Source organism: Mya arenaria, chromosome 4 (assembly GCF_026914265.1).
Source record: "Mya arenaria isolate MELC-2E11 chromosome 4, ASM2691426v1".
In the NCBI taxonomy this organism is placed as follows: Eukaryota; Metazoa; Mollusca; class Bivalvia; order Myida; family Myidae; genus Mya; species Mya arenaria.
In genome coordinates, this window is record NC_069125.1 from 80,808,830 (window position 1) to 80,818,212 (window position 9,383).

A 9,383-nucleotide genomic window follows, 5' to 3' on the forward strand; every position below is an offset into this window, starting at 1 on the left:
TTTGGGAAATATCCGTATTAGATAATTCAACAGTCAATTCTTGTAGATGTAGATAAAAGTCAACGATATTACAGAAGTTGGTATTTAAACATTTTTACAACTGCTGGGGGGAAATCAAGTAAATAACAATGACAATATAGGCATTAACCTGAGCTCGCCTATTTCATCGGCGTTTCACTTGTATGCAATATAAGCAATTTTGTCATAAACAATTGCGTCAAATGTATGTTCTAATTATACGTTTTTGATTTTTTTAACTAAATGCACATTTCACTTTCGAATTTGAAATGAATATTTTGCTTGGATATCGACATTTCATAATTATCTTCCTGGTATGCTCACTTCTAGACTTAATTTAATCAAATTAAGGTTAAAAAATACTGAAGGCTTGGACGGTCCTTTTACAGAAGACTTATTTAAAATTAAATGTATGTACTTGTTATTAGATACTTTAGTTATAATAACTGTATACATTCAATGGGATTAATGGTATCAAACAGAGGAATGAATATTTTCGAGTGAAATTTAATGATCAATTAAATATCTGCAAACACTTTGCCGTTTAATGTTAATTTATAAACTCAATTTCGAAATATTAAAATTATCAAGCCAGTAAGATCCTCTTAACAGGATAATTAACATAAGTTTTGAACTTCAATACAATTATATAATTCTCCAATAAAGCTGCTTAATCTAATAAAAAGTGTACAAAACTTAAACTTAACGTCTTTTATATGGGCCGCGTCGCGACAAAGCCTGTCTTAATGACATTGATGACCTTTTAGGGAAAACCGGATTTAAATGACGTCACGTATTTTATGCAGGAAGTGAGAAGTTAGTTTTGTAAACACTGAAGAAAAAATAGATATTTTTACACGTTATTGACTTAGATGTGTTAAAATGGATGCAGAGTTGGAGGTAAGTTATCTTTTTATGTATTTCATTATTTTGTTTTGTCAAAGGAGGGCGTAAAGTTGGTTTTACCATAAATTTGCACTTAGGTATAACATGTGAATAAATAATGTTACGTACATGCATACATCACCATATATCGGCATCATAACATCCCTTAAAACTGGTTAAGTTAACTTATTCCCTGTCTTAAATTCAACCCGTCAGTATATACATTTATAACAAGAGACGTGTCCTGTGAAGTTGATAATGAAGACGACAACGATGATATTGACATAATTGACGGGATATTGGAAGGTCGTGTTAGGGATTATATTTTGCAGCAAGAAATCGTAGATGAAGGTACAGACAGCGATGGCAATGGAGAGGCTGAATTAGGTGAAAGCGATATTGAAGTGGCTGAAAATTGTGAGCTTACAGATATAAAGAAAGTGTGTAAAGATGGATGTGGGTGTCAAAGGAAATGTTCACAAAAGCTTAATGTAGGGAATGTGTATGAACACATACTTAACTTAAGAGAAATGGACACAAATGAAAAAGACATGTATATAATGACCATCTTACAAGACGACCGCGCCAAGGCAATAACTAAGAAAGGAAAAAAAAGAGACAACGGATGCGTTATGCATTTAAATTTAATGGGTCCATTGTTTGCAGGAGAATATTTCACCTCTGCTATGACATAGGAAGAAGTGCCTTACAAGGTCTGATGGCGCCCATGGCAACAAATGGGATCGTTCCAAGGACTTAAATCACGAGTCTGCTAATATCACCTATTATTATACGACAATGTCAATTTCTGGTAAAAGTGAGTTATATTCAAGGTTAATGAAAGAGCTGTTTATAACATTTTTTTCAGGAACGGGAGTTGTACAATGACTGTAAACGTCGCAGTACGGAGGCGCGTCACACCGCTGAATGTGAGCGGTACCACCATTTCACGTTTGACTTTGCTCAAAGTGTCTACAGATGGGGCCCTTATTCTTCTTGTCCCTTCGGAAGATCAGTATATTTGGATTTAGAATAGATGGCGACCCACACCAGCTGAATTTCCTTATCGACAAGAACGAGACCATAGGGAAAGACGGTTCGAGATCACACGGGCCAGATGCCGTCATTTCAATTATAGACTGGGCCCTTCAAAACAACGGCGGCCAATCAACGTCTTGCTCCATCCACGTCGATAATTGTCCAGGTAAATTTAAACACAAAACAAATCTTTCACAAAGCATATAAAATATATTACTAGCATACCAATTTATTTGAGTTCAATTGTGACGAAAGCTGATAGCTTAACTCCCGAGTCAATTTCCTTGCTAGAACTCACCAGTACTGTGTGTCAATATGAGTGGTCACAAGAAAGTTTCCCGACTGGTGATCGGACTTTGCACATCTTTGTCGGAAAGCAGACACTCTAACTCTGCGCCATCCCTCCTATTTATATTGGTAATTGTCCGTAACATTTACAATGTCGCACCTTTGCAGTTTTGTGCGTGTGTGCGTTTACGTGTGTTTCTGCTTTAATTTGCGCATAAGTGGGCGATACATTCTGTACAGGAAATTAATTACACACATTCATGTATTTTTTCGCATTACAGGTCAAAATAAGAATAAGTATCTCGTGGGCTACTTCATGTGGAGAGTCATGACCGGACAGCACAGTACCATTGAGTATCTTATGCAAATACCAGGTTCGTCTTTCTAAGTCATTATAGTAAATAAATAGGCATATTTGTATACATAAACATATAACTATTTCGTTGAATACGCATATATAGATGTATATTCACATTTGCTTATATTAAGATTTTATTCTCCTGCTGCTTTTACAACATCGTCTTTTTGTTTCTGCAACTTTAAAAGCGTCAAAATACACATGCTCTTAATTAATAAATCCGTTTATCAAAATCTTGCAGGACATGCAAAATGCCTCGTGGATAGTGGGTTTGGAAATGTGAAGCGATTGTACAGGAGAACGGACTGTGAAAGCCTGGATCAGCTGGAAGACGTTGTGAACAAATCCTCATATTCTAACACAACTGTTCGATATCCAGCATGGTCTTGGAGAAATTGGAAAGGCTTCCTTGGCGATCATTTCAAAGCACTCAATGGAATAAGGTAACGTCACGTTCAATTACAAATCATTATAGTCCCATACCTTTTACCTAATGATTATAGTTTTACGATTGACTAAAAACCCCTATATAAATAATAACCGCAAATGTTACAGTATGTAATAAGTAATAAGTCTCCGTTTATTTATTCATGAAAATCGCTTGTTAATCAAGTGTCATGCATGCTTAAATTTCAGGAAGTACCAGTACTTTCGATTTTCGTCCACTGAGCCCGGTGTCGTTGTAGCAAGAACGTCGCGAGATGCAGAGGAGGACACGCTGAACGTTCTAAAGGATCCTGCCTTCCGGTTCGAGACCCAAGCCCGAACGGATGTTGTACAAGCTGCAGGATTTAGCCATCCCCGACAAAAATCATTATATAAATGCGTCCGACCATACGTTCGCCCTCCGTACCAGGACATTTTATGCCCCGTACCAAACACTTTATAGCTGTGTATGCCTTGTCGCCGGTGATTGTTCTATTGTGAATGTAAATTCACGACATCTTTTGTAGATTAATATATATTTAAGACAATGACTCAATAAAGTGATTTTGAAATGAAATGAAGTTGTTGATTTGTTTTTAAAATACCTTTTTTGCATTATGATGCTATGAATCATGTTATTCTTAATTGTTCTTATGTTGCTAAGCAACGAAATAAAAATTGAAAATAAAACAATTAAAACGGTCTATGTCAGTAATATTCTTATGAATATATTAATTCATGAAGACAGGTGTTCGCTTCATTATCACTAAGTTTTTACCTCAGTTGTTGGTATTTTACACGTCATAACGTCACGCGTTTTCAAAAAATCGACGTTTACCCCTGTGTCACTTTAAGTGGAAAATCTCAAAAAGTTTACAAGATATCAAAAATAAAATTACATATTTTTTATTGTTATAAACACACGTATATAAAAATGTAGAAAACTCAAAATCGATATTTTGGTCATTAAGACAGGTTTTGTCGCGACGCGGCCCATATATAATTGCAGCCTATTTATAACAAATAAGTGCATTTCAATCCAAATATGCATTTTGCATGTACTCCCCGTAAAAGTTCGTACTTTCCGTGGAATGTGTACTTATCACATACTAGTCATACCGGTATCGTTCAGTTTTCATTGCTTTAATCACAATAAATTGTAGAGTACCTAACTATTTTTAAAAACCCAACCATACAGCAGTACATTTTATTGTTTATTAAAGTCCTACGAAAATATTTATTCCATCATCAAACTGCATTACATAATAAACACCATATGTCATACATTACGTATGTATATGATCAATTGTATTGTGTAATGTGGAATATTTAATAATTTAAAGTTTCTTCAACCTGCACATACAATAATGTTCTTTTGACCTTGTTTGTACTCAAGGAATTCGTGAGTAAATGTCTCAAAGTCAAAAGTATACTCATCTTTAAGAAATGAAGAACTACTGGAACCGGAACTTCAATTTTCGAACTGATGACTGGTCCTCGGTCTTAGTTGTGGCGGTAAGTGGGATGCTTGCAGTGAAGGAGCAGTTTCTGCGGAAGTGACTGATTTCACTACAAGCAAAACAGGATTCTGTGCAGCCTGAAGACGAACCGGTGGCAAATCCAGATCGGTTTGATTCTCCGTAGAAGTCTCGTAATTGTTGAATGATTGAAGCAGAATCATCCCATGACTAATCAGTTAAAGCAGGAACGTAGTCTGAACTATGGCCCCTAAAGAAGAGTCAGCAATACGAATAAGTTTTTGCTCTTATGCACCTTGTCAAAAAGTTCCTTAAGCTGCTCCTGAAAATATTCAGGTTTACAATTCGCTGACGCCAATACGCCCAAGAGTGACTGCTTGGCGATGTTTTCAATTTCACTAGTGAAATCAAACTGCATTTTTTGCCCTGAAATTTCCAAGATATGTCTTTTCCTGATTATAATTTCTAAACATCATTAGTAACACTCAACTTCGTCTCTGAGAAACAAATAATCGTGCCGCTGTTGCGTTAGTTCAATTCAATTTAACAGAAATTTGCATATAGTATGCATGTTTCCATTGCAACTAAGTCTCAAACGTTTACAGAGATTTGTAAACGAATTCACGGGAAATAAAAACTGAAACTATTCCGTTTATTAAACCTCATAGTAAATTAAATAAAACCTTTAACAGATGCACACACGTTCACGGGTATTTTAATTAGTCTGCATTTATTGATAGGCATATGTATTGTATTGTTAACATGCATATAATAAATCTTTGCGCAAATCAATCATTTTGTTGTATTTCCCGATCGTTCATTCATATTTACGCTGTATACACACATGTTGTGACATATGATTTTCTATGTTTGTCAGAACGTCTTCTCAATGAGAATAATGTAAAACAGTATTAAATAATTATATTAATTTAGAAATTCGTGTTTACTTTTAAACTTTATGAACAAAGCAAACTATCGTATATCATGGTGTTTTTATTAGTGACTCTTTATATTAAAGAAATGATTTATTGTTTAAGAGATTTGTGGACGTGCTTCAAATGATTCGTCATCGTCTCAGTATATCCACCCGAATATTAAGACAATTCCCTTCCGCATAAGTTGCACTTAGTCTTCGTACGACCATCTTTTTTAAATTCGTTAATGGTGCCACACATCAGACCGTTTGCTTGACGAATCTGACATCGCTAACTACACAGGACACGGAAAATACTGGGAATATTTTAGCCCGTTTTTTAATTACGTCACCGATTCGGTTAAACGTCTGCTATTTTGAAAACGTTTACGGCCAATAAACGTTACGACGCCGTTTATCCGTGTTAACGTGGGAGCCTAAATTGCAACCCTCGTAATGTAACTAATACATGTATACAAAAGAGTCAATTTATTCAGGTGCCAAACGCCCATTCAATGTGAATAATTTTGAGATCGTTGTGCTTTTTCAGTGGCAGATGTAGGAATTCATAATTTGTGGGAGGGCATAAGTGAGTGTGTTTTACTGATTTATATAATTCATTTTAAATGGTGTGTCCTTCATTTATGAATCCATATCAACATCTTATAAATTGGACATACTTACACCATATTGCCTTAAGATCGTTAATGAATTGTTTAAATATTAGTTATTTAACTCTTTTAAACAAAAGTGTTTTTTAAGCAGTTTAAATGCTTAGTATTAGATAAAACTATGTAGATATACCATCAGGATGTGGCATTGAAGGGTCGATACCAAGAATTGATGCTAGAGTGGGCGTAATTAAGCAGCAAAACTTGTTAATATGCCCCTTCCGAAAAAACCCGAAATTGAGATTAAATTGCTTAAAATGTTGACAAGGGATAGGCGGGAATAAGACAAATTAAATGAACTAGCTGGCCAACTTCCGCTAATCGTAGTGTGTGAGCCTACCAGTACGTTATCAGTTAAGTTGTAAAACGATCAATATAAATAGTTTAAAAAAGAATACATTGTAGACAAATGATGGAGTTAAACAGGTTTTTGAATTAACTGAATTAAATCAATCTGAATTCATCACTAATTGACAACAAACAAACACTGTTTCAGTAACACGGCCCCTGATCTATTTCTGTGATCATTCCGGACAACGATTGCATACTGGCTACATTTGACTATGTAAATATCAAGAAGGGACGAAATACATTGTGCATGAATATATTATAGTTTGAATATGTTGTTTTTTTGTTTTTGTCCTGGATACATCTGAATAAAAACACAGCTTATTTACATTTGATGGGTAAAACTATTTTTGAGAAGTCAAAATAAGTTCATTAAAATAGAATATTAGTCAATTAAATGCAAGTATGTCATTAGTTGGATCATAAAAATAAATATATATCCCAATTTTTAATGCTGTAGCTTCTAAGATCGACAGCTAAAGCAGTGTTTAAAGGTTGTGAGTCATTAATTTACGCAGTGTATTTCATTATCCCTCAAAAATATTTTCAAGGCATTCTACGGAGTTCATTTAAATGTCAATGTGCTGAAGAATCTTAACCGTTGTCCAAAAATAGCTTCTAGTAAATGAACAAAAGTAGTTCAGGTGCTCATGTTAGCTAAACGTATGAATTCTTGAAAACAATATTTTCTTTAAATAATTAAATTAAAATAAATAGTTTTCCGTAACATGACCTTATTATTTAGCAGTAACCAACTGATACTGACGCCAATTGGCAAGCATTGGTGCTCAAAAAACTTCTCAGTAAATGCTGACATGATTTCAAACAAAAGTGTACAAGTGTATTGTCAAAAACGATATAATTTATTTTGTATGTTCCGCATTGAAGATGATTCAGAGTAATGGCCCTTTTAACTTCGTGATTGTGGTTCTTATAGACCATTCGTGTGAAGACTATTTCTACGTTACTGTTGGTGTGATATCATAGAAAAAAATTGAAGCTAAACTGTCCAGTGGAGATGTGCGTAGCATCAGCATGCTTAATTTAAATAAAATTTTACAATTTTATGATCTTTTCATTTTCTTAAATGTGATTTCATGACATTTTTGTTCGGGCTAAGTCTTAGTTACCGCTTGGATTATAAAGAAACTAGTCGAGAAACTTTGCTTTAAAGAGAAGTGGCGCATATCGTCAGCATTCTGGTTCGAGGATTTTTCATAGAGTTATAGCTCTTTCATATAATATCTAAAAATGATGTTAAGTTTCATCAGCAATTTATACACAAGCAACCCCACAAGTTAATATTAAGAATACTATTTTTGTTTGTTCATTTCGATAAATCCCGTTATTCAAACATATATTTTAATACACCAATATAGCGTATGAGTTTTACTCAGTTAAACATAGCTAATGAAAAACAAGCCTTAAGTTCAAAGGAAATCAGAATGTTCAATAGGTAATTCTATGAAACGCAAAAAGTACCTTTAAATAGGTTATTTCATTTAACACTTTTTTGTTAACCTAAAATAAATTCTTCGTCAATAATAACTTTCTTTCTACACTCTAACATCTTTCCTCTTCCTTAATTTATGTTTAGGTTAGACTGAGCTTGTTTTTGTATTTTTTCATTTAAATATTGAGACCATTTTGTTTACCTGCACATGCCCCTCTGTAGCCTCTAGCAAGATGCTTCCAGTTCAAGTGGGGTTGTTGGAAAACGGGCCCGCTGTGTTGGTGGACCATAAACAAATAATACACTTGGAGATGTTGTCTGGCCATCTGTTAGAAAAACCTCTACAAATTCGGCTGCCCAACCTGGTGACATGCCAATGTGGAGTTCCGTGGAAATCAACTCTACTTCTCTTCTTAGCTTTGCATTGACTTGCACAAGCTTCTTTGAAAATGTTGCCTGTTAGATCAATGTTCTTGTCTGGTGTGTTTGGCCAGTCTCTGTATGTTTAAGGTATTTTATTTAAGTGCATGCAGTAATCTTCAATCTTCAAACGGCTGCTTAAATGTGTTTCTAAATTCTCTGTTTTCTACTTCACTGACCACATTCTTTTATACAAAAGCAAGCACCTACACATTCAATGTATCCCATATATCCATTTTGTTTAATTTCAAGTTCTCAAGGGAAAAATGCATTCCATCAGCATGTTGATTACATTTGATTGTACCAAATTATATTACAGAAGGCTTACGGTCCGTCACACATCGCGCATTTAACAAATAACATTTTTGATTGCATGGATGTTAATTTTTACCTTTCTAAATATTGTCCTCCTGAGGCATAGACAAATAAAAGATTATTGATAAGAATAGATAACTATTTGATAAAAAGTTAATCATTAATTCAAATTAAGTAAAGGTGAAAATACACATGAATACCAATTAAGGTCTCTGTATGTTTAAGGTATTTTATTTAAGTGCATGCAGTAATCTTCAATCTTCAATCTCTTACAACTTCAATGCCAAATTGAAAAAAAAACAAAAAAAAAACATTTGTTACGGCTGCTTAAATGTGTTTCTAAATTCTCTGCTTTCTACTACACTGACCACATTCTTTTATACAAAAGCAAGCACCTACACATTCAATGTATCCCATATATCCATTTTGTTTAATTTCAAGTTCTCAAGGGAAAAATGCATTCCATCAGCATGTTGATTACATTTGATTGTACCAAATTATATTACAGAAGGCTTACGGTCCGTCACACATCGCGCATTTAACAAATAACATTTTTGATTGCATGGATGTTAATTTTTACCTTTCTAAATATTGTCCTCCTGAGGCATAGACAAATAAAAGATTATTGATAAGAATAGATAACTATTTGATAAAAAGTTAATCATTAATTCAAATTAAGTAAAGGTGAAAATACACATGAATACCAATTAAGGTCTCTATGCTTAAAAAAGCAACATCCGGTACAGGCCGAATACGCCCGATTTTTGTTGCG